The sequence below is a fragment of the Leucoraja erinacea genome, chromosome 15 (genome assembly GCF_028641065.1).
Source record: "Leucoraja erinacea ecotype New England chromosome 15, Leri_hhj_1, whole genome shotgun sequence".
NCBI lineage: Eukaryota > Metazoa > Chordata > Chondrichthyes > Rajiformes > Rajidae > Leucoraja > Leucoraja erinaceus.
In genome coordinates, this window is record NC_073391.1 from 12,094,874 (window position 1) to 12,117,112 (window position 22,239).

At 40.5% G+C, this 22,239-nt stretch overlaps 1 protein-coding gene across 5 annotated transcripts in view; it reads right to left on the reverse strand.

Moving 5' to 3' along the window:
• mgmt (O-6-methylguanine-DNA methyltransferase) overlaps positions 1 to 22,239 on the reverse strand; it is a 434,918-nt gene that overhangs the window by 330,989 nt on the left and 81,690 nt on the right. The window contains exon 1 of one of the 5 annotated variants that reach the window (XM_055646688.1): positions 11,786 to 12,282. The exons of the other annotated variants lie outside the window; for them this stretch is intronic. The gene's annotated coding sequence lies outside the window, so the exon portion shown is untranslated. Of the gene's footprint in view, positions 1 to 11,785; positions 12,283 to 22,239 lie in introns of those variants that run through there. 5 annotated transcript variants of the gene reach the window in all.

Here is a 22,239-nt window from a genome sequence, read left to right on the forward strand (position 1 = left end):
GCTAAATATGTGCAAGATAACAGCACGATGAAAATATTGCCATTGAGAATTACATTTATGGGCCTGTCCCACATAGCGGACTGCCGGCGACTGTCAAGTGCAAAGCCCAGATGATACAGACACACACACCGCGATAAACAGGAAGGTTTGCGCTGTAATTAAGATGGCTAAAGCACAGTGTACAGTAAGTCCTTTAAAAGAGGAAAATGGAGAGGAGGTGGGATAAGGGGGGAGAAAAATTTGCGGTGATCATAATTAGGCCACGACTAGTTTCCAGAATGCGGGAACTCCTCATGACCATGAAGGCGACACTCCGGCAACCACCCGCAAACATGCGGCAACCATGTGGCCTAATTCTACTCCTATCTACTCCTATTACTTATGACCTTACGAATGCCTCCAGCCACCCTCCTTCCTACCAAAAGTCGTGTAAGTGGGACAGGGCCATAACTTTATAAAAAGTAACTCAAAGAAGTTATGTGAAGAACTACTAAAAGTATCTTGAGCAAAGAAGAGTTTACATACAGAGCACCGTTGAAAAAATGCTATTCAACGTAAACTAACATACAACCGGGTCCATTCTGCAAGATACCTCAAATGAAATGGAATGTGACTATTCTTTCTTTATTCTAGAAGACAATGTCCAGAACATAAATCTGTGATTTGATTAAAATTAATCAATTGAACCATATGAGTGATTTTAACACCACCATCCTGCAGAGCTCCAGCAATCTACTTGAGTGATTGAGTTGGCATCACCCATAAGGTCATAAGGGGATGGTGTGGGGGAGACAATTGGCAGTGAAGTTTTTTTGGACAGATGATGATCTGTTGGGGAGGTGCTTGTAGGCATTGGTGACGACAGATGGCACAATGGGCTAAGTGTTCGGCTGGCGACCGGAAGGTAGCCGGTTTGAATCCCGCTTGGAGTGCATACTGTCGTTGTGTCCTTGGGGCAAGACACTTCACCCACCTTTGCCTGTGTGTAAATGTAATGTAATTATGTGAAGCACTTTGGGGTCAATGCAAGTTGACTAAAAATGTGCTATATAAATAAGATTATTTATTTATTTATTTATTGGTCATTAGGGAGATGAACAGGATGGCTAGGAGATGAAGTCAATTAGATCATTGTTGGACAGGGGCTTAAGAACATCAATAGGAAGGAGGGTGGCTGGAGGCAATCATAAGTAATAGGAGTAGATAGGAGTAGAATTAGGTCATTCGGCCCATCAAATCTACTAGACCATTCAATCATAGCTGATCTTTCTCTCATAACCCCATTCCCCTGCCTTCTCCCCATAACCTCTGACACCTGTACTAATCAGATTACTATGATGTTCCCATCATAGTGCAGCCAGAATAACCATGGTGCATTGGCAAATGTGCTGCCCACTCAGCATTTGGAACTCACTCTGCAGGAATATTGGAATTCTCATTCAGGATAATATGGAAGAGCTCCAGTTTAGAAGCTTTTGATGTGGCCTCTAAATGAAAAATGAGGTAAAATATGTGTTTCATTTCCTATCAAAACATGGCACCTTGTCATGCATAAATGGCACACAATTCTATATTAGAAAACGTACATCTAAGATTGAAGAGTAACAAGATTATAATCAAATCAAGGTGTTCAGATGACATCTGTGATTTATGAATATTAACTGAGCCCTATGATTAAATTATTGCCTTGGGCTCACTCCCTGAACTCTGTATTTTATTTAATTTAGTTGGTTTCATTTTTTAAGTCTCAAAATAAAACTGCAGTTGCTTTCTATTCTGAAGAGTTGGAGTAAATTTAAGTTTAATAACATTGTGGGGAAAGTGAAATGGAGCTTTCCCCATCCATTTCCAGCACCAAAAATATAACAGAATTATGACAATTTTAGAATAGAAATATTTTAATACATTAGATCCATGGTGAAAATATTGCATTGAATACTTCAGTGCCAAAGCATTAGTTAGCACCAAGGTATTAAAGCACTAGTTGATAATGCTCGAAACATCGCTATTCTGTTGCGTTTGATGTTAGTACCCTGCTGATTCTCTGTTAAACTGCTCTGCCCATTGCTGACATTTATTTCACCTTCACTGACTGAGTGAGCAGCACCCTCTGTTCCAGCACATGCAAATCTCATTTCATAAGGTCATAAGGTCATAAGTGATAGGAGTAGAATTAGGCCATTCAGCCCATCAAGTCTACTCCGCCATTCAATCATGGCTGATCTATCTCTCCGAACCCCAAGAGGTCTTTTTGGGTGTCCTACAATAAAAAGCCTCACCTTGGGATCATAACACCACCAGCCTCCTCATCCAACACAAGTATCAAGTAACCCTGGTCCTTATCTTTCACTCCGCCACCTACATCCCTTCCTCTGGCTTCACATTTTGCACATCTTCTCACCTTACCTCACCATTAAAGACCATCTCTGGTCTTTATCCAATCATCTGCTTATCAACCCCTCCCCCCCCTTCCCCCCCACACTTGTATTCACCTATTGTTTGCCTGACTTTATCCTTTTGTGTCTTTTTTAAATTAGAATATAACTGGTTGTAGATTACTATTTGTGCATTGTTTATATTAGGTTTTAGCAATGTACACAGTTTGTTCAACATACAAGAGCAGCATGGTGGTGCAGCGGGAGAGCTTCTGCCTCACAGCACCAGCGACCCGAGTTCAATCCTGACCACGGGTGCAGTCTGTACAGAGTTTGTACTTTCTGCTTGTGACCTGCGTGGGTTTTCTCCGTGATCTTCGGTTTCCTCCCCCCACACTCTAAAGGCGTTCAGGTTTGTAGGTTAATTGGCTTGGTGTAAATGTAAAAACAGTCCCTGGATCGTGTAGGGGAGTGTTAATGCGCGGGGATCGCTGGTCGGTGCGGACATGGTGGGCCGAAAGGCCTGTGTCTGCGCCTGTTACTGGAATCTCACTGGTCCACTGAAGAAGAACAATTTCTGACCATGTTGTACTAATTCTTGTATAACCATCATGCTCTGTCATTTTAAGGAGATTTTAGTTGTAACAGTTTTGGCATAAAATGGTGTACAATTCAACCATGCCAACAAATTAATGCATACAAACTATAAAAATGAAAGCGAAGATTAAGTTTAAATAGCACCTTCAATCTTTCAAAACTTCTCAGTATACGTCCTGAGCATTATCAAGCAATATTTTATACTGAGCTATAGAAGGTTATATTAGGAATGTTATAGAGCTAGGTCAAGTAGACTAATTTTTAAAAGGAAGAAAGAGAGAGAGCCAGAAAGATTTAGGAATGTAATTCCTAAGGTTTAAGTTAAGGCAACTGAGGGTAGGCTTGCCAATAGTGGAGCTGGGAATAAACAAAGAATTCAGACATTTCAGGAGGTTATAAACTGAAGGAAATTAGAGAAAGAGGGGGGGGGGGGGAGTCTACCTAAGAATTCTGAAAAATCAAGGAGTTCCTTTTTTTAAACAGGAAGCAGAGGTCAGCAAGTACAGAGATGATTAGGCTTGGATACACTCCAGTTTACAGAAGAAAGAATGATGGAAGCCTGCCAGGAGTATATTGGAAAAGTCATGTCTAATGGCAGCAGATGATGAATGAGGCTTTCAACGGCAGATAAGGCAAGGTACTCAGAAGATGAAGCCGAGTTGGAAATAAACCATCTCAATGCTGTGACAGAAATGTCCAACATTTTTGTTGGGACAGAGATGAGTGGAGGGTTGTGAGAATCTGGTTCAACTCAGACAGCAGTCAGGGAGACCAAAAGAAATTCATCAACAGAACTTACGCAGGGACCAAGTACTGGCGATTCCCATCGTCACGGCTTTTCAGGTTACAGAAATTGACTCTTACAGAATTCACAAATCCCTAACCTGAATTTTGAGATAGGGAATAAAATTCACTCTCAGAATCTATGTGATGAAAGTAAATAAACTACCATAAAATCATTTTTTTGCAACTCACATTTGTGATTTTATGGTTTAAATGTTATGAACAATTACAATACAGCCCGTTTTCTGGAAATATAACCCCAAGTAATGCAGTGGTTACCTGTGCAAAAGCTTTGGTCTTCCAATATTTAGCTGGGATTATTTATTTTCTCAACCCTTGCTAAATGGCAGATGTGCATTCTGACGCCTCGAAGGATCAGGAAAGGTGATGATAATGTTGGGCTTATTGGTGTAGATGTGGAAACTAATGCTGACTTTTTAGATGCTTCTGCAAAGGAGCAGAATGCAGATGCGAGATGGTGAGACTCAAGGTCAGATCTTTGAGAGACATCAAAGGGAGCACTGCTGATGCAGGAAAAACACCACAGTGGATGAGTTGTTGCCACAAATGGGTGGATAAGAATGGAACCAGGTGTCTGGGTGGACAGTGGTTGGCGGCAATGGAAGAAAATGCAAATACAATATGGAAGAAAAGTTGAAAATGGTGAAGATGGAGACTTAGGTGCTTTTCAAAAACACATAGAAGGTCATTAGTGGCTGTGATCATGTCACAGGAAGAAAAACTATTAGAACGATTCAAAACAAGGAGTTAAGGGAAAACAGCTTAGATTCGGGAGGCACAGCACATTTAAAGTCCTTGGAGGAGAAAGACCAATTGGAGAAGGGCAGTAATTTGCCTGGGTAGTTTCAGTAGCCAAGCTTGTTGGAGCTTTGCTGACCAAGAAAAGGGAATCGTACTTGAGCAGCAGAGCCAGGCTACCTACAAAAAGGAAGTCAGAAAATGAGGTTGAACTATCAGCTGTTCAGTGGGAATAGTGTGAAAGGAACGGGAAATGAGCGAGGTGGGCTTGAAGAGAAAAATGTGGTTTCAGAGCTCAGGCAGGTAAGGGTTTGGAGGTGAACGATTCCACAGGACTGACACACGGCAAATATAATCTTATCTTCAAAGGAAAAGAAGACAAGGGAAAACCCTGTAACCATAGATATGTTGAATTTGGTCATTTGAAAATATAATAGAAAAACAAAATATTCAGAATCTATATTACTAAAAGTCTGATGTTAACCACTTCATGTGGTTCTGTATATTGATTTTAGAAAAAACGCTGCAACTTACGGCTGTGATTTTTGGCCATCTTACTTAGAGTCCCCTTCTGCTGCGCAGGACAAGAGGATTTTTCCCATTGATTAAAAATAAAAGTTATTAGTGTTTAAAAAATGTTGAAATTCTCTCTCCTGAAGGCCACACCCCTTCCTGAGCGACTATAAAACTCGGAAGTGTTGAGTGCCTCAGTCAGTTTCTGCAAGATGGGGGAGAGAGAGGGTCACGTCTCTCAGTCTGAGCTGTGAATAACACTGAACACATGTCTGCTAAACTGTGAGTGTGGTTTTACTGACCTTGAGTGCCCTTAATGTGGTTTGAAAATGAAAATGTGGTTGGTTTGAAAAAGCACAGCAAATGGTTGGTGGTGGTTGGTTTGAAAAAGCACAGCAAATGGTTGGTGGTGGTTGGTTTGAAATAAAAAATGATAAACGTCTAAACTTGACAACTTCCTGTTTGAACTGTATGTTGATTTTAGATAAAAGACTACCACTTACAGCTGTGATTTTTGGCCATCTTACTCAGTCCTCCTCCGCTCATTTGGTGCAGAGGATTCTTCCCATCAATTAAAAATAAAAGTGATATTAGTGTTTAAAAAATGTTGAGAATCTCTCTCCTGTCAATCACGCCATGAAGGCCACACCCCTTCCGGTGGGAGGGGGAGGGATTATAAAACCCGGAAGTGTGGGTGTCTCAGTCTCTGCAAGATGGGGGAGGGAGAGATCACGACTGTCTGAGCTGTAAATCAACTGAACACACTGAATGTCCACTAAACTGTGAGTGTGGTGTTTATGTGGTGTTTTGTAGTGTTTTGTGTGGTTTTATGGTGGTTTTGTGATGGCTTCACCTGGATTGAAATGGTATGAAACTGCATTTGAATGCGGTGGCCTTGCACCCTGCATGAAATGGTATGAAAGTGCATTTGAATTTGGTGGCCTTGCACCCTGCTTGAAATGGTATGAAACTGCACTTGAGTTTAGTGGTCATGTACCCTGCTTGAAGTGGCATGAAACTGCACTTAAATTTGTTGGGCCATGCACCCTGCTTGAAGTGGCAGGAAACTACACTTAAATTTGTTGGCCTTGCACCCTGCTTGAAGTGGTCGGAAACTGCATTTGAATTTGGTGGTCTTGCACCCTGCTTGAAATGGAATTTCAAGGAATAGCCGTGAATCAACTGCCAGCCCACCAGCCCTGAGCTGCCAGCACATCAGGATTGAGTGACTGAGCTGCCACCCCAAGAATCCATTTGGCCCACAATGTCCATACTAGCCCTCTGGAAACCAGTCCCGTCAGCCCACAACACCCATACTAGTGCTCCAGAAAGCCCCCCCCCCCCTCCCCCATGTCCACCAATATTGGAATTGGTGGAGAGGTGGAATATGTTGTTGGGGTACCAGCCCTCCCATGTGAACATGGGAGCAAACGGGTCCCACTTATCTAGTATATAATATAAAAGGTCATCTTGGCATGACATTTAAAAATGAAGATCATTAATTCATGATTTGTTAAAATATTTAAAGCATAAGTTAAAGCAATGTAGCATATGTATACTGGAATTTTCAAGAAACTTTATGTGATTTCAAAAGATCAACACATATGGTGTCAGAGGACTTGCTGTAAAATGGATTGAAAGACAGCAACTTAACTGCAATCAAATTTTACATATTGGAAGTTTTTCTTTTCAATTTAAGAAGCAGTGAACATCTAACCATGGCTCTACATTATTTCTACACAACCATATATCTGTCATTTACCCAACATTTATTTTGTTGTGATGTACAATAATGTGACCTTAGAAGAAATAATCATAGTAAGACTAGACAGCCAGGGTTCAGAATATGTTCCAATGATTAGGTTGTCAAGAGTTCTGGGGAATCATTTGGGATTTAGCCAGCTAGAAAAGCTTGAATTGTAGCAAGTTTGATCAGCTAGTAATTCATTTTCATAGAGAAAATATTTTAACTGAGAATCCTTATTAAATCATCTTCTGCAATTACAGATGTTGGGTTCGAGCTGCATGAGAGTAATGAGATTGCAAGATGGAAACAGTAGGGTGCCATAGTCTTCTTCGTACTGTAGTTGGGAACGTGTGTGTTAATAAAGACACCTTCATTTTCAAAAAATTGCTTTGTTAAGCAAGTGAATTCTCCATAAGAATCCACATTTTCAAGCTTTTGTAATAACAAAAGAAAATACTGGGATCATTTTGTAGGTTAGGTAGCAATTTTTGGAAATTGGAAAATATATGACCTTAGAATCAGAACTGTACATAGTTTCATCATATTTTTTACCTTACCTCAGCATTAAAAAACTGACACGTTAACTCTTTCTTGTTCCACCCATTCAGCCCAGCTTGCTGAGTGTTAACTGCATCTTCTGTTCTTATTTCATATTTCCAGTGTGGTACAACCAGATGCAGATTTTTTTTTTTTTTTTGAGCTTTGTGTTGCTTTGCTGGCTAATACAAAATGTATTTTATGAAAACATTTAATGAACTAGGACCCTCGCTCTTCATTCAGCGATTGGACCCCCAGGCCAGCAGTGTTCACAACTCAGCCTTGCGCAATTAAGAAGAAGGATCCATGCAGATCCCGGAGATCTACCTGAAGTTACGGGTGGGAATAGGAAACAAAACTCAAGCCAATCGTCTTTTGACTACAGTCAAATGGTTCAGAGTGATTCCAAGGATAGATAATCTCAACAAATTGGAGTGAAAACAAATGATTATACAATGGTATGATACAAAGTGCTGGAGTAACTCATTCAGTCAGGCAGCATCTCCAGGTTGGGACCATTCTTCAGAAGTAGTATTAAAGAAGGGTCCCAATTGAAATGTTGCCTATCTACGTTCTCCAGAGATGCTGTCTAAGTTACTTTGGCATTTCCTGACTTTTTTTGTAAGTATGTTTCAGTTCTTTGTGTCCACTTGCTATCGTGCAATGGTGCCTTGATAATGCTGTTGTTTATGACAGGCCCATTTCTGTAGAAACTGAGGAATAGTTTGATATACTGTGTTGCCATATGCAAATAGACTAGTGCAGCGCCCATGTTCCTTCACATTTCAGTGCCAGATCAGAGAAAGCAAACTGTCATTGACTATTCCTTTCAGGTGTACACACATTCTACCTACCAAATGTAGAATGATCTAGTGGTGGTAAACAGACAGGGCACCATCCGTGCCAGTCATGGGATCACAGGCTTGTAGCTGGGGTTTACCAGAGGCAAAATAGCTGAATTGGTGTTCAATTAGATTGCTCTCCACTGTCTCTGAAGAAACAATTTATAAAATTGGTTTTGCAGAGCTCCAAATGGCAAACCTTTTCCAAAATGTAGCTATTTGAAATGAACAGTCTGCCAACAGTTTTAAACTGGGGGGAATGGGGAGGGAGTTAGAAAAGTCAAATAAAATGAACATTTAGAGTTCTCAAATGTTTTAATCATGTTATTTTCTTTATTCAGAAAATATTATGCATGATAGCATTTTCTCTGGTTTGATGCATTTTTAAATTTCAGTTTTAAAATATTCATCACTGCTATTAAATTACATGAAATCATACAGGCAGAAATAACATGACGGAAGCCAAGAAGTACAAAGCACAAAAGGAACAGCATTCCGGGGTATAAAAGACAGCAGAATGTACAGCATTGTTTCTTTACTGTTTTTTTAATATTACAAATTGTCCCTGGTCAAAGAAGGATTCAGCTTTCTGAATTCAGAATCTCTTGGAGAGTAGTTAACTAGATAATCCTGTGTCACATAAATAAAATATTTAACATCTGAGAGCCCAGAGCTTAAATAACACATTATTTACTGTGAGCTTTAAATGAGTAAAACAAACAAAAAAAACAATAATCTCCTTTCACATCTCCCATTAAGTTTGGTAAGTTGAAGCTTTTGTTATTAATCATGCTTTTAAAAAGGCATGACCCATATGATTGCTAATCTTGAGACTGACATACTGCTCAGGTGTATCTTAGATATGTACCTTTTTTTTCCTCCATTGCAGTGACCCAGTACTTCATCCATTTAAGAAGTGTCAGTCCCTTATAACTAAGGCCCGGGTTCAAATGATTCAGATGATAAAGTGTCACCCTGTGGCCCTGATCTTCAGATTTACAGCTTCCATAGAAGCACATTCACTTCCAGCCTATGACTTTCCTGTTAATACCTATGATACCATCTATCTCTGCTGAGATACTTTTACAATGTCAAAGTTATCTTTTGCTTATTTTGCCTGCAGAATTTACCGTTCAAAATACCATTCTTCATTGACTTTAGACATCTTTACTTAGTCTCTTCCCAGTATTGCCTTTTTTGTGCAGTTCAGAATTGGGTGACAAATGCAGTGCCCTACAGAAATGCTCTTTATAAGCTAACAACAGAAAAATGAAGACGAGGATCATTACCGATGTCTGAGCTTCACAGGAAACAGTTTAATGTTTAATAAACTGCAACCAAAAACCTTGATTTAAAAATGACTGGATACTTTAACAGAGAAACACACCCCCAACATTGCCACCAATACCCTAGTTAAAGGAATAATTGGCAAAGAAAATTAATTATTTAGTTCTACATTAAGTTCTACAAACTTAAAAATAGAGTATTAACATAATCTTGCTGATTTTCGTTTTTTTTTTAAATACTGAATCCTGTCATGATGTACATACTCAAATGATGTAGAATTCATTTTTACTCTCTGGATGGAAAATAAAAGGTTTTAAACTTGATTTGATTTTCATCACCATGTAAACTGTCACGTTCCAGAAATAAAAAAAGCAAAATAAAGTCTAATCGTCAGGTATCAAGCAGTTTTGTGGTTGGACACAAAAACTGTGCAACTTCATTATAATGAAACTTGTTATACTGTTATTTCAAATAGACTGCAGGTATTATCATGTTTCCTTAGACAGAAATGAGATGAAATACTAGGTCCACTGTAATATGGGTGTTAAGATGTCCTCCAACACTCCTGTTGTGGAGATTGCACTCTATTTCAAAATCTCTCCTCTTCTCAGAGCATTACCTCCAGGTTAAGGATGACTGCTGCTCAGTGGGTTCTGAGACAGCCAACAAGGCTATTCTTTGTATGTAGGTTCTTTCAAAGAAGGGTGTGAGGTGGCTGATATGATGGGCAGGCATATAGTTTGCGGGTAGGAAGGAACTGCAGATGCTGGTTTACACTGAAGATAGACACAAAATGCTGGACAGGCAGCATCTCTGTGTAGAAGGAGCGGGTGACATTTCGGGTCGAGACCCCTTTTCAGACCTGACATGAACATCAATCTGAAGAAGGGAACTACCTCAATTTCTTCTCTCCATAGATGCTGCTTCATCCGCTGAGTTACTCCAGCATTTTTGTGTCTACCATTAGCACAGGAGAGGTCCATTGAAGACTCCGATAACAGCAGGGAAGAAGCCACTCTTGAATGTGCTTTTAAGCTTTTACATCTTCTAACGGGCAGAATACAAGGGAATGATTGGGCTGTGAGTGGTCCTTGATAAGATTATCAGGCAGCGTGATGTGCAGCCGTGTCGTGGGAAGGTGGGAGGCTGGTTTGTTTTATGCACTGTTCTACATTCATAATTCTCTGCAATTTCTTGTAGTCTTTTGGGTGGCACAGCTGGTGGAGCTGCTGCCTCACAGTGCCAGGCAGCTGGGTTTGGTCCCGATCTCAGGGGCTATCTCTATGGAATTTGCAAATTCTCCCTTTTCCCATGGTTTTCCTCTGGGTGCACTAGTTTCCTGCATCGCAAAGACATGCAGTTTTGCAGGTTAATGGGCTGCTGTACATTGCCCCCAGTGCGTACGAGGTTGACGAGAAAGTAGGATAATATTGAACTAGTGGGAGCAGGTGATCGATGGTCAAAGTGGACTCAGTGGGCCGGCAGGACCTGTTTCCATGCAGTATCCCTCTAAACTCTAAACTCTAGAGCAGACCAGATGCCAAACCAAACTGTGATGCATCACAATATGAGGCTTTCCATGGTGCAGCTGTAGAAATTAGTAAGAGTCATTGGAGACATGTCAAATTTTCTTAGTCTTCTGAGCAAGTAGAGGCCTAAAGTGCTTTCTTGGCCAGTGCATCAATGGGGTTGGACCGGGACAAATTTCTTGGTGATATGTACACCCAAGAATTTAAAGCTCTCGACACTCTGAACTTCAACATTTACACCAAGGAATTTGAAACACTCGACCATTTCCACTTCAACATTATTGATGTAGACAGGGGCATGTACTCCACCCTCTTCCTGAATTTGATGACTAGATCCTTTATTTTGCTGACAAAATTCACCTACACCTTTAAAGTGCCATAATAGCCTTTGTTCAAAACAGGAAAAGAGTATTTGGAGATCATGATTTCAGCACTGGAACAAACTCAAGTTTAAAATATTGATAGAGTCCAAAGAAGGCTTTCACGAGAGAAAGACCATTGTTTCCAGCTCCTGTTATGCTTTTCATACTTGCCTCCTCAGAGCAAAGCAGTATAATCCTTATATTATTTTAGTATTATCCATTATCAATGATAAAATGAAATGTAGCAGATGACAGTGTGCCAAATCAATGCTAAGATGCATTTTAACAGGCAGTGATATTGTCAACGCTCCAGTTTCTCACTGCCAAAATGTTTCAACACTTTCAAAATCAATTTGTCAAGATTTCCAATCATTTTTCTGTTATTCTGCTCAATGCATTAGAGCAAGACAGAGTTGCTACCTCACAGCTCCAGTGACCTGGGTTCAATACTCACCTAGGGATCTGACAGTGTAGAGTTGCATATTTTCTCTGAGACCGTATAACTATCCTCCAGGTGTTCCATTTTGCTCCCACGTGCAGGTTGGTAGTTTAATTGGTCATGTAAAATTGCCTTTGTGTAGAAATGATGGGAAATGGGATAATTAGTGGGTCTGCTCGGTGAGTTGGTACAGTTGTTGGCCACTTCTCTGTCATTATGGAATATGGAGTACAGGAATCAAACTGCACTTTCCATTTGGTTGACTTCTTTTGAACTGGGCTATAAAACAGATCACTAAATCAATATTGAGATAAAAAGAAAAACAGCAAGCATGCGGATTAGGTGCTCAAAAACATTCTTTGACCATGCGATCTGTCAAAATTATCTTCCATCAATTTTGAACGTGAAGTAATGTCACAATACATTTGCTAGGTTGTAATGAGCCTATCTGTTGAGCACAGCATTCATCATCCAAATGTGAATTACAATAGGAAAGGCAGGAGAGTTGATGCCTTGCAGCACCAGAGACCCGGGTTCGATCCTGACTGCATGGAGTTTGTTACGTGATGTGCGGGGGTTTTCTCCGGGTGCTTCCGCTTTCCTCCCACACTCCAAGGATGTACAGGTTTGTAGGTTGATTAGTTTTGGTGGAATTGTAAGTTGCCCCTAGTATATGTAGGATAGTATTGGGATAGGGGGATCGCTGGTTGGCGCAGACTAGGTGGGCCGAGGAGCTTGTTTCTTGTATCCCCAAACTAAACTAAGTACAAGTCATCAGTCCTTATACACTAGTCATTGAAAGCGAGTATGCAACTAAACTAGGCAATTAGGAAGGCAAATGTTTTGTTAGCCTCTATTAATAAAGAATTGACTCGAAGAGTAAACGTATCTTGCTATTAATTATATAGGATGTTGCCGACACTAAATTATGTCGGAATACTGCATAGAAGTTTGGTCTCCCCATCAGAAGAAAAAGATTCAATTGCCGCGGAGGAAGTGCTTCAAAGATTCACTAGATTGGTTCCGTGGATGGCGGGTCTGTCGGACAAGAAATTGAATCGGCTCATCTCTCAGTCTCTGGAAAATGAGAGATGTCCTCATTGAAATGTACAAACATCTAATGGGGCTTAACAGGGCAGATGTGCGGAGGATGTTTCCCTGGATGAGAAGCCGACTATTGGGGGTTACAAGCTCAATCAGGAATAGGAAATTTAAGTAAAAATTTAGGAAACATTTCTTTACTTGGTGGACGTGAAACCTTCAAATTCTCTGCATGTACAGAAATCATGAGATATGGGAATAAGCTAAAGCCAATGGTGTTTAAGATGGAAGGTCAGCCAAGATCATATTGAATGGCAGAGCTGACTCCAGGAATCAAATTGCCCTTTATTGAGCCTATATCTTATGTTCTTGTGTGTATAGAAGAATTGAAAATAGCAGGTACACAAAAATGCTCGAGAAATTCAGCGGGTGCAGCAGTTTATGCATTCTATGGAGCGTTCTATGCATTCTATGGAGCGAAGGAAATAGGCAACGTTTTGGGCCGAAACCCTTCTTCAGACTGATGGGGGGTGGGGGGAGGCGGGGAGAAGAAAGGAAAAAGGAGGAGGAGGAGGAGTAATTGAAAATAGCATCCTTATCAATTTATAAAACATTTGACATTCAGAATTTCCTTCAAATTTCTCATAATCAGGCATTGTAGCTTTGATGGCTCATAAATGTGGGGCCAGTTATATTCCTAAGTTACGGGAGGGCATCCATTCAAAATAACTCTCATGGAAATTAAAGTTGAATAGTTTAAGTTATCTTTCCAATAAATGTTGTGTTTTTAAAATTGCATCTTGAGATGAACAAATTGTTCATAACGTGTTACTTTCCGGTTTGATTTTTTTTACATTGTAATTTCTAACATCTAGGTAGATGAGAGTATGACTCACAAAATTGTTTAGTAAGAAAATTAGTCTGAGGCAAAAAGTGCAGAAGAAACTTCAGAGTTTTATACCATTCCTGTTTTTTTTTAAGTCAGTCTGGCACCATTTTCTATGATTCCTGTCTACTGCTGTACAACTACAGCACAAAGAAAAGAACAGCGGGCTAACACTTTAACAGCTGGTCGGACTGAAGAATTGTTTTCAACCGACATACCATGACAGTAAAAGTAGTTGAGGAGGAAGCCTACAATTTAATAGATGAGACTGATGGTTCCTATCATTCTGGACTCGATTGCAAAGGTATCCTGTGTGAAATATCTGAAGCAGACATAGACCATTAAATTGGAAATAGTGAATGGCAGGCTGATTGGCAGTCTGTTATATTATAACTCATTCTTTTTCTCACCTCCACCACTCCATCTTATTGTTTTCAAGACACCAATAAGGATAAAATACTAAGGAGTTCCTCAAAGTGGTTGAAATTGTCACATAGTCCACCACCATTCTAAATTATTTTGTTGTATATAATGCATGTATAACAGCCACTGTAAAACAGAGGAATGTCATAATCAGTGGCAGCTAAGTTATTATTAAATATAGACTACCCAGATATTTAAAACACTAAATTCTGCAGCTAAGATAAACAAGGCTTACAGTTTTAACCTGGAAAATAAAAATAGACTAAATAAATAGTGAGAAAAACAGTAAAATTAAAATAGCCTAAGAATGTTTTTATTAGAAGATTGCAATAAATCTTGGTTATCTCATGGAAGAAAACATACTAATTGGTTAGTTTAAAATAGAATGGCAAACATCTTGGGAGAGTTAAATATTATAAGGCTGTTTCAAAGTCAGAAAGCTATTTTTCTAAGATGTTATTCGACGATTTTTATAAACATTTGGTACATAATGGCAAATCACTTTTCTGTAGTCATGTATTTTTCACTTTCACCTTATACACAAATTCTATTGTTAATTTAAAGTAGTTGTTTTATTTTTCAATTTTAAGAGCCCTCTCGTCTGATGCTCATTCATTTTGCATAATTGGGGTAAAATTTTAGGCATTTACAATATAACTGATGACCGCAATCGATAATATGACACCATGTATACACACACCTTTGTCACTGCTTCCATGTGTTTGAGTTTTGTGTCGGGCATTGCTTAAGGTATTCATTCTCATTTCCATCTGTCCTTCATTTACATATGAGCAACACCACAAATTAGAGCAGGTCCACCAGGAATGTTCGCTCATTTTAAAGTGAAATATCAGCAATTCTGGCAATTGTATTTTAAATTTGCATAAATTGTATTAATTCCGAGACGCAAACCTGTCCCTCTAACTAAAAAAAAAAACAGCCAAAAGTTATTTTCTGGGAGAAGTAATATTACGAGGAAGAAATGAACAGGCCCAGTGACCACTTAATTCACTGTGTAATTAGAAAAAGTGAAAATAATGAAATCCTGTTCCAATTTACCATTGATTTATTCCTTTAAAATGACCTTTACAGCTGCCAACCATTTTCTTTTCTTCATCATCTGAATGTGATGTTGATGATATAATATTCTGACTGTTTTAGGATATCTTACATTGTCCAAAAACAAAAGAAGGTAACATAGCTCCATGTTAAGGTAATATCCATGAATCAAATCAGCTGTGTAGTTAATGTTTGCGACAAATCGTGGACTAGATTATTATTTTATGACGTGCTGCCCCTCAAAATGTTCTACTGGTCTTAAAAAATAGATGTTATTGCCCTTCTTCAAAGGGATGCTGATCATACTTTTCTTCTCCTTTTGTTGTTCTCTGAAATTTATTATGAATCTAGTATTAGATCGTATGGGATCCAAGGGGAGATAGCTGAATTAATAGAAAATTGACTTCATGGAAGGAAGCAGAGGGTGATAGGAGGTTGTTTTTTTTTTCAGACTGGAGGCCTGTGACTAGTTGTTTGGTTCAAGTTTCAGTGCTGGGCCATTTGCTGTTTGTCATCCATAACAATGAATTGGATGAAAACATACATGGTATGATTAGCGAGTTTGCAGATGACACAAAAGTGGGTGGTATTGTAACTTGGGAATATGGTTGTCAAAAATTGCAGCAAGCTCTTGATCGGCTGGGCAGGTGGGCTGAGGAATGGTTGATGGAATTTAATACAGAGAAATGTGAGGTGTTGCATTTTGGAAAGTCTAACAAAGGACCTACACAGTGAATGGCAGAGCTCTGGGGAATGGGGCAGAGCAGAGGGTGTAGGTACATAGTTCCTTGAAAGTGGCGTCACAGATAGCTAGGATGGTCGAATAGGCTTTCGGCACATCAGCCTTCATCAGTCTGTTTAAGAAGGAACTGCAGATGCTGGAAAATCGAAGGTACACAAAAAAGCTGGAGAAACTCAGCGGGTGCAGCAGCATCTATGGAGCGAAGGAAATAGGCAACGTTTCGGGCTGAAACCCTTCTTCAGACTTCATCATTTAGTGTGTTGCTAATGGAAGATGGGAGTCATGTTGCAATTATATAATATGTTGCTGAGGCCACATTTAGAGTACTGTGTTCAGTTTTGGGCACCATGTTATAACAAAGATGTTGTCCAGCTGGAAAGGATGCAGAGAAGATTTACAAGATGTTGCCAGGAGTCGAGTGTCTGAGCTATAGGGAGACGTTGAGCAGGCCAAATCTTTAGTTCTTGGAGTGCTGGAGGATGAGGCGGTGATCTTATTGAGGTTTCCAAAATCATGAGAGGAATAGATTGGATAGACGCATAGAGTCTTTTGTCCAGACTAGGGGAATCGAGAACCAGAGCACATAGGTTTCAGGTGAGGGGGGAAAGATTTAATAGGAACCGAGGGATTACTTTTGTACCCAAAGGTTGGCAGGTGGAATGAGTTGCCAAAGGAAGTTATTGATGCAGGGACAATCATAATGTTTAAGAAGTATTTAACCAGGTACATGGATAAGGGGTTAGAGGGATATGGACAAAACGTAGGCAGGTGGGACTAGTGGAGATGGGGTATGTTCAAGTTGGCCTGAAGGGCCTGTTTACATGCTGTAGGATTCTATAAGCCTACAAATAGATTTTCTTCACTTGCAATTGCTGAAATTCTGGGTGACATGGTCAAAAAAGTATTCGGAATTTCTCAATATAGAATTGTCTGCCACATCGACTTCTTTGGCTTTCTTTGTCCCAGTCTTGTTACCTCTTGGCAAGTCTGTTAGATACTGAACCAAGTGGTAGGAATCAGTTTACCGTCACAAAGGAAATGGGGCGTACAGCAGCATACTTTTCTTGAACTACACATGCTGGTCGATCATGAAATATATTGCCAAATGCAATAGAGAAGCTGCTTGCCATAAACAATGCGTCTCCTCTGCTGAAGCATGCCAGCACCGTCAAGGAAGAAAATAGAGCACATGCAAATAATGCAACATAAATATTTGCAGTCAAAGACCAATCAAAAGGCAAAACATTGCAGAGATAGAGTTCCGGAGTCCCCATCTTTTACCCTTCCAATCTATGCTGTTAGCATATTGGCCTTCGCCATTTCTGTGAGCTCCAATGGGATCCCACCACCAGACACCATATCTTCCCCTCCCCATTGCTTTCTGCTTTGCGCATAGACCACTCTCTCCATGACTTCCTGGTCCAATCTACCCTTCCCTCCCCGACAGTAGCACTTTTCCCTGCAGCCATGGGAGATGCAACACTCATTCTTATACCTCTCCCCTACTACCATCAAAAGATCTAAACTGGCCTTCCAGATGAGGAAATGAATCAGGTGCATTTCCAATTTTGCCTGCTGCAATCAGTACTCATGATGTGGCCTCGCTACATTGATGAGACCAAGCATAAACCACCTAGCCCATCGTCTGTGCTCTGTCTGGAATCGCTCTCCGGTTCTGGTTGTATGCCATTTCAACTCTCATTCTGCTTCCACCAATCTGTCTGTCCTTGGCCTTCTCCACCAGTATGGCGAGGTAAAAACACGAACTAGATCAGTTTCTCACCTTCAGCTCAGTCAGCCTGCAGCTCAATGGGATGAACAAAGAATTCTCCAAAACAAGGTAACTCACTCTCTCAGTGAACCTGTCACTTTCACATTGCCACCAGTCCACCTGACATATCTTACCCTTTGAACTCTTTGTCCATCCCTTCCTCACATATTACACATCACCCTCCTCCAGCTCATTCTATCATTTACCTTTGATTCTCCCTTGCTTAACTCCCCCATCTAGTTCCATCTGCCCATTATCCTTCCCTTATCTGGTTCCACCTTGTGTCTACTACCTTGTGTCTCAACAGCTGTCCCACCCCTTCCCCCACCTGAGTCCAACTGCCTTTCATAGCATAGAAAATAGCTGCAGGACATTCGAGCCTGCACCGCCATTCATTGTGTTCATGGCTGATCATCCACAATCAGTAACCCGTGCCTGCCTTCCCCCCATATCCCTTGATTTTGCTAGCCCCTAGAGCTCTATCTAATTCTCTTTTAAATTCATCCTGTGAATTGGCCTCTACTGCCTTCTGTGGCAGAAAATTCTACAATTCACAACTCTCTGGGTGAATTTTTTTTTTCTCATCTCAGTTTTAAATGGCCTCCCCTTTAAGGGCCTGTCCCACTTGCCGATTTTTTCGGCGACTGCCGGCATCATTGACTGACGTATCAGGTCACCGAAAAATACGCGGCGTGATGACGTAATACGCAGCGTGATGACGTATGACGCGCGGTGTTTTTTCAAATGCCGCAACATTTTTTTTGTCGTCGCTGGATTTTGAAATGTTCAAAATCTTTTGGCGACATTGATATGACGCCGAAAAAATTGCCAAGTGGGACAGGCCCTTAATTCTTAGACTGTGGCCCTTAGTTCTGGACTCCCCCATCATTGGGAACATGTTCTTGCATCTAGCTTGTCCATTTATCTGGTTCCATCTATCTCCTGCCCACCTTAACCCTTCATCTCATTTCTATATACTGGTTATCTTTGTTCTACACCCTCAGTCCTGATCTTGACCATCCCTTTGTTTCCACAGATGCTGCTTGACCCACTGAACCTTCTCAATGGTTTAGTCGCTTGCTGCAGCTTCCAGCATTTGCAGTCTCTTGGCAGATGACGGAGAATGGAAAGAAAAACAGATCAACAGAAAATACTTAGCAGATCAGGCAGCACCTGTGAAAGGAGGGCAGAGTTAGAGACTGAAGTCCCACAAGGAACTACAGATGCTACAATCTTAAGCAAAAACACCAAATGCTGAAGTAACTCCGTGGGACTGTGGAGAATTAAAAATCGAGTTAATGTTACCGAATTCATCAGAAATGGCCAGATCGGACAGATGATGGAACACATGGTCATCTGTAGTTACTGTATTCAATGACAAATCCTAAGCACTACAACACCCCTCGTGGGAAGATGAGATGCTGTTCCTCACCCTCATGGTGGTTCACTTGCAGTGTCCCAACAAATCTCAACATCAACCAGTGACAACCACAGGCAAGCCTATCACTACAAAACCAAGTTTGAACATTATTTATTTCAAAATCAGAGAGCCTCAAAAATAGGTTTAGTTTAGTTTAGAGATACAGCGCAAAAGCAGGCCCTTCGGCCCATCAAGTACGCAACGACCAAAGATCCTCACGCATTAACACTATCCTACACTAGGGACAAATTTTGCATTCATATCAAGCCAATTAACTTACAAACCTAGGGTAGACAAAAATGCTGGAGAAACGCAGCGGGTGAGGCAGCATCTCTGGAGCGAAGGAAATGTTCCTATTTCCTTCGTTCCATAGATGCTGCCTCACCCACTGAGTTTCTCCAGCATTTTTGTTGGGGAACAGTTCGGGTCCAGTGATCACAATACCATTAGTTTCAATATATTTATGGAGAGGGCCAGAACTGGACCTAGGGTTGAGATTTTTGATTGGAGAAAGGCTAACTTTGAGGAGATGCGAAAGGATTTAAAAGGAGTGAATTGGGGCATTTTGTTTTATGGGAAAGATGTGGAAGAGAAATGGAGGACATTTAAAGGTGACATTTTAACAGTACAGAATATTTACGTCCCTGTTCAGTTGAAAGGAAATAGTAAAAATTGGAAAGAGCCATGGTTTTCAAGGGAAATTGGACACTTGGTTCGGAAAAAGAGAGAGAGATCTACAATAATTATAGGCAGCATGGAGTAAATGAGGTGCTAGAGGAGTATAAAGAATGTAAAAAGAATCTTAAGAAATAAATTAGACAAGCTAAAAGAAGATATGAGGTTGCTTTGGCAAGTAAGGTGAAAGTAAATCCAAAGGGTTTCTACAGCTATATTAATAGCAAAAGGATAACGAGGAATAAAATTGGTCCATTAGAGAGTCAGAGTGGACAACTATCTGCAGAGCCAAAAGAGATGGGGGAGATATTGAACAATTTATTTTCTTCTGTATTCACCAAGGAGAAGGATATTGAATTATGTGAGGTAAGGGAAACAAGTAGAGTAGCTATGGAAACTATGAGATTCAAAGAAAAGGAAGTACTGACACTTTTGAAAAATATAAAAGTGGATAAGTCTCCAGGTCCGGACAGGATATTCCCTAGGACATTGAGGGAAGTTAGTGTAGAAATAGCAGGAGCTATGACAGAAATATTTCAAATGTCATTAGAAACGGGAATAGTGCCGGAGGATTGCGTACTGCGCATGTTGTTCCATTGTTTAAAAAGGGTTCTAAGAGTAAACCTACCAATTATAGACCTGTTAGTTTGATGTCAGTGGTGGGCAAATTAATGGAAAGGATACTTAGAGATAATATATATAAGCATCTGGATAAACAGGGTCTGATTAGGAAATGTCAACATGGATTTGTGCCTGGAAGGTCATGTTTGACTAATCTTCTTGAATTTTTTGAAGAGGTTACTTGGGAAATTGATTAGGGTAAAGCAGTGGATGCTGTATATATGGACTTCAGTAAGGCCTTTGACAAGGTTCCTCATGGAAGGTTGGTTAAGAAGGTTCAATTGTTGGGTATTTATGGTGGAGTAGCAAGATGGATTCAACAGTGGCTGAATGGGAGATGCCAGAGAGTAATGGTGGATGGCTGTTTGTCAGGTTGGAGGCCAGTGACTAGTGGGGTGCTGCAGGGATCTGTGTTGGGTCCACTTTTGTTTGTCATGTACATCAATGATCTGGATGATGGTGTGGTAAATTGGCTTAGTAAGTATGCAGATGATACTAAGATAGGTGGTGTTGTGGATAATGAAGTAGATTTTCAAAGTCTACAGAGAGATTTATGCCAGTTGGAAGAGTGGGCTGAAAGATGGCAGATGGAGTTTAATGCTGATAAGTGTGAGGTGCTACATCTTGGCAGGACACATCAAAATAGGACGTACATGGTAAATGGTAGGGAATTGAAGAATGCAGTTGAACAGAGGGATCTAGGAATAACTGTGCACAGTTCCCTGAAGGTGGAATCTCATGTAGATAGGGTGGTAAAGAAAGCTTTTGGTGTGCTGGCCTTTATAAATCAGAGCATTGAGTATAGAAGTTGGGATGTAATGTTAAAATTGTACATCGCATTGGTGAGGCCAATTCTGGAGTATGGTGTACAATTTTGGTCGCCTAATTATAGGAAGGATGTCAACAAAATAGAGAGAGTACAGAGGAGATTTACTAGAATGTTGCCTGGGTTTCAGCAACTAAGTTACTGAGAAAGGTTGAACAAGTTAGGTCTTTATTCTTTGGAGCGCAGAAGGTTAAGGGGGGACTTGATAGATGTCTTTAAAATTATGAGAGGGATAGGCAGAGTTTACGTAGATAAGCTTTTTCCCACTGAGTGGTAGAGTAGGGAAGATTTAAACAAGAGGGACATGACTTTGAGAATTAAGGGACAGAAGTTTAGGGGGAACATGAATGGGGGATCTTCTTTACTCAGAGAGTGGTAGCTGTGTGGAATGAGCTTCCAGTGAAGGTGGTGGAGGCAGGTTCGATTTTTATCATTTAAAAATTAATTGGATAGCCATTTATATGGACGGGAAAGGACTGGAGGGTCATGGTCTGAATGCAGGTAGATGGGACTAGGGGGGAATACATGTTCTGCACGGACTAGAAGGGCCGAGATGGCCTGTTTCCGTGCTGTAATTGTTATATGGTTATATGGTTTTATCCACCTTCGATTTTCCAGCATCTGCAGTTCCTTCATTAAACAACATACAAACCTGTACGTCTTTGGAGTGGGGGAGGAAACTGAAGATCTCGGAGAAAACCCACGCAGGTACAGACTTCGTACACACAAGCACCCATAACCAGGATCAAACCCAGGTCCCTGGCGCTGTAAGGCAGCAATTTTACCGCTGTACCACCGCGCCGCCCAGGTGTTCAACACCAACCAGATCAAGATGGCTTTGCATTGAAAGGGTTTGCAAGTTGTGATCACACAACAGTCAATGGCTACAGATATCCAAACATCACAGAAACTTTTTCCATTAGCATTCACAAAGAGCAATGATCGTAATATTAATCAACCCATGTCACACTGTTGACTGCAATTTGCTTAGCTAAGGGCTTCAAA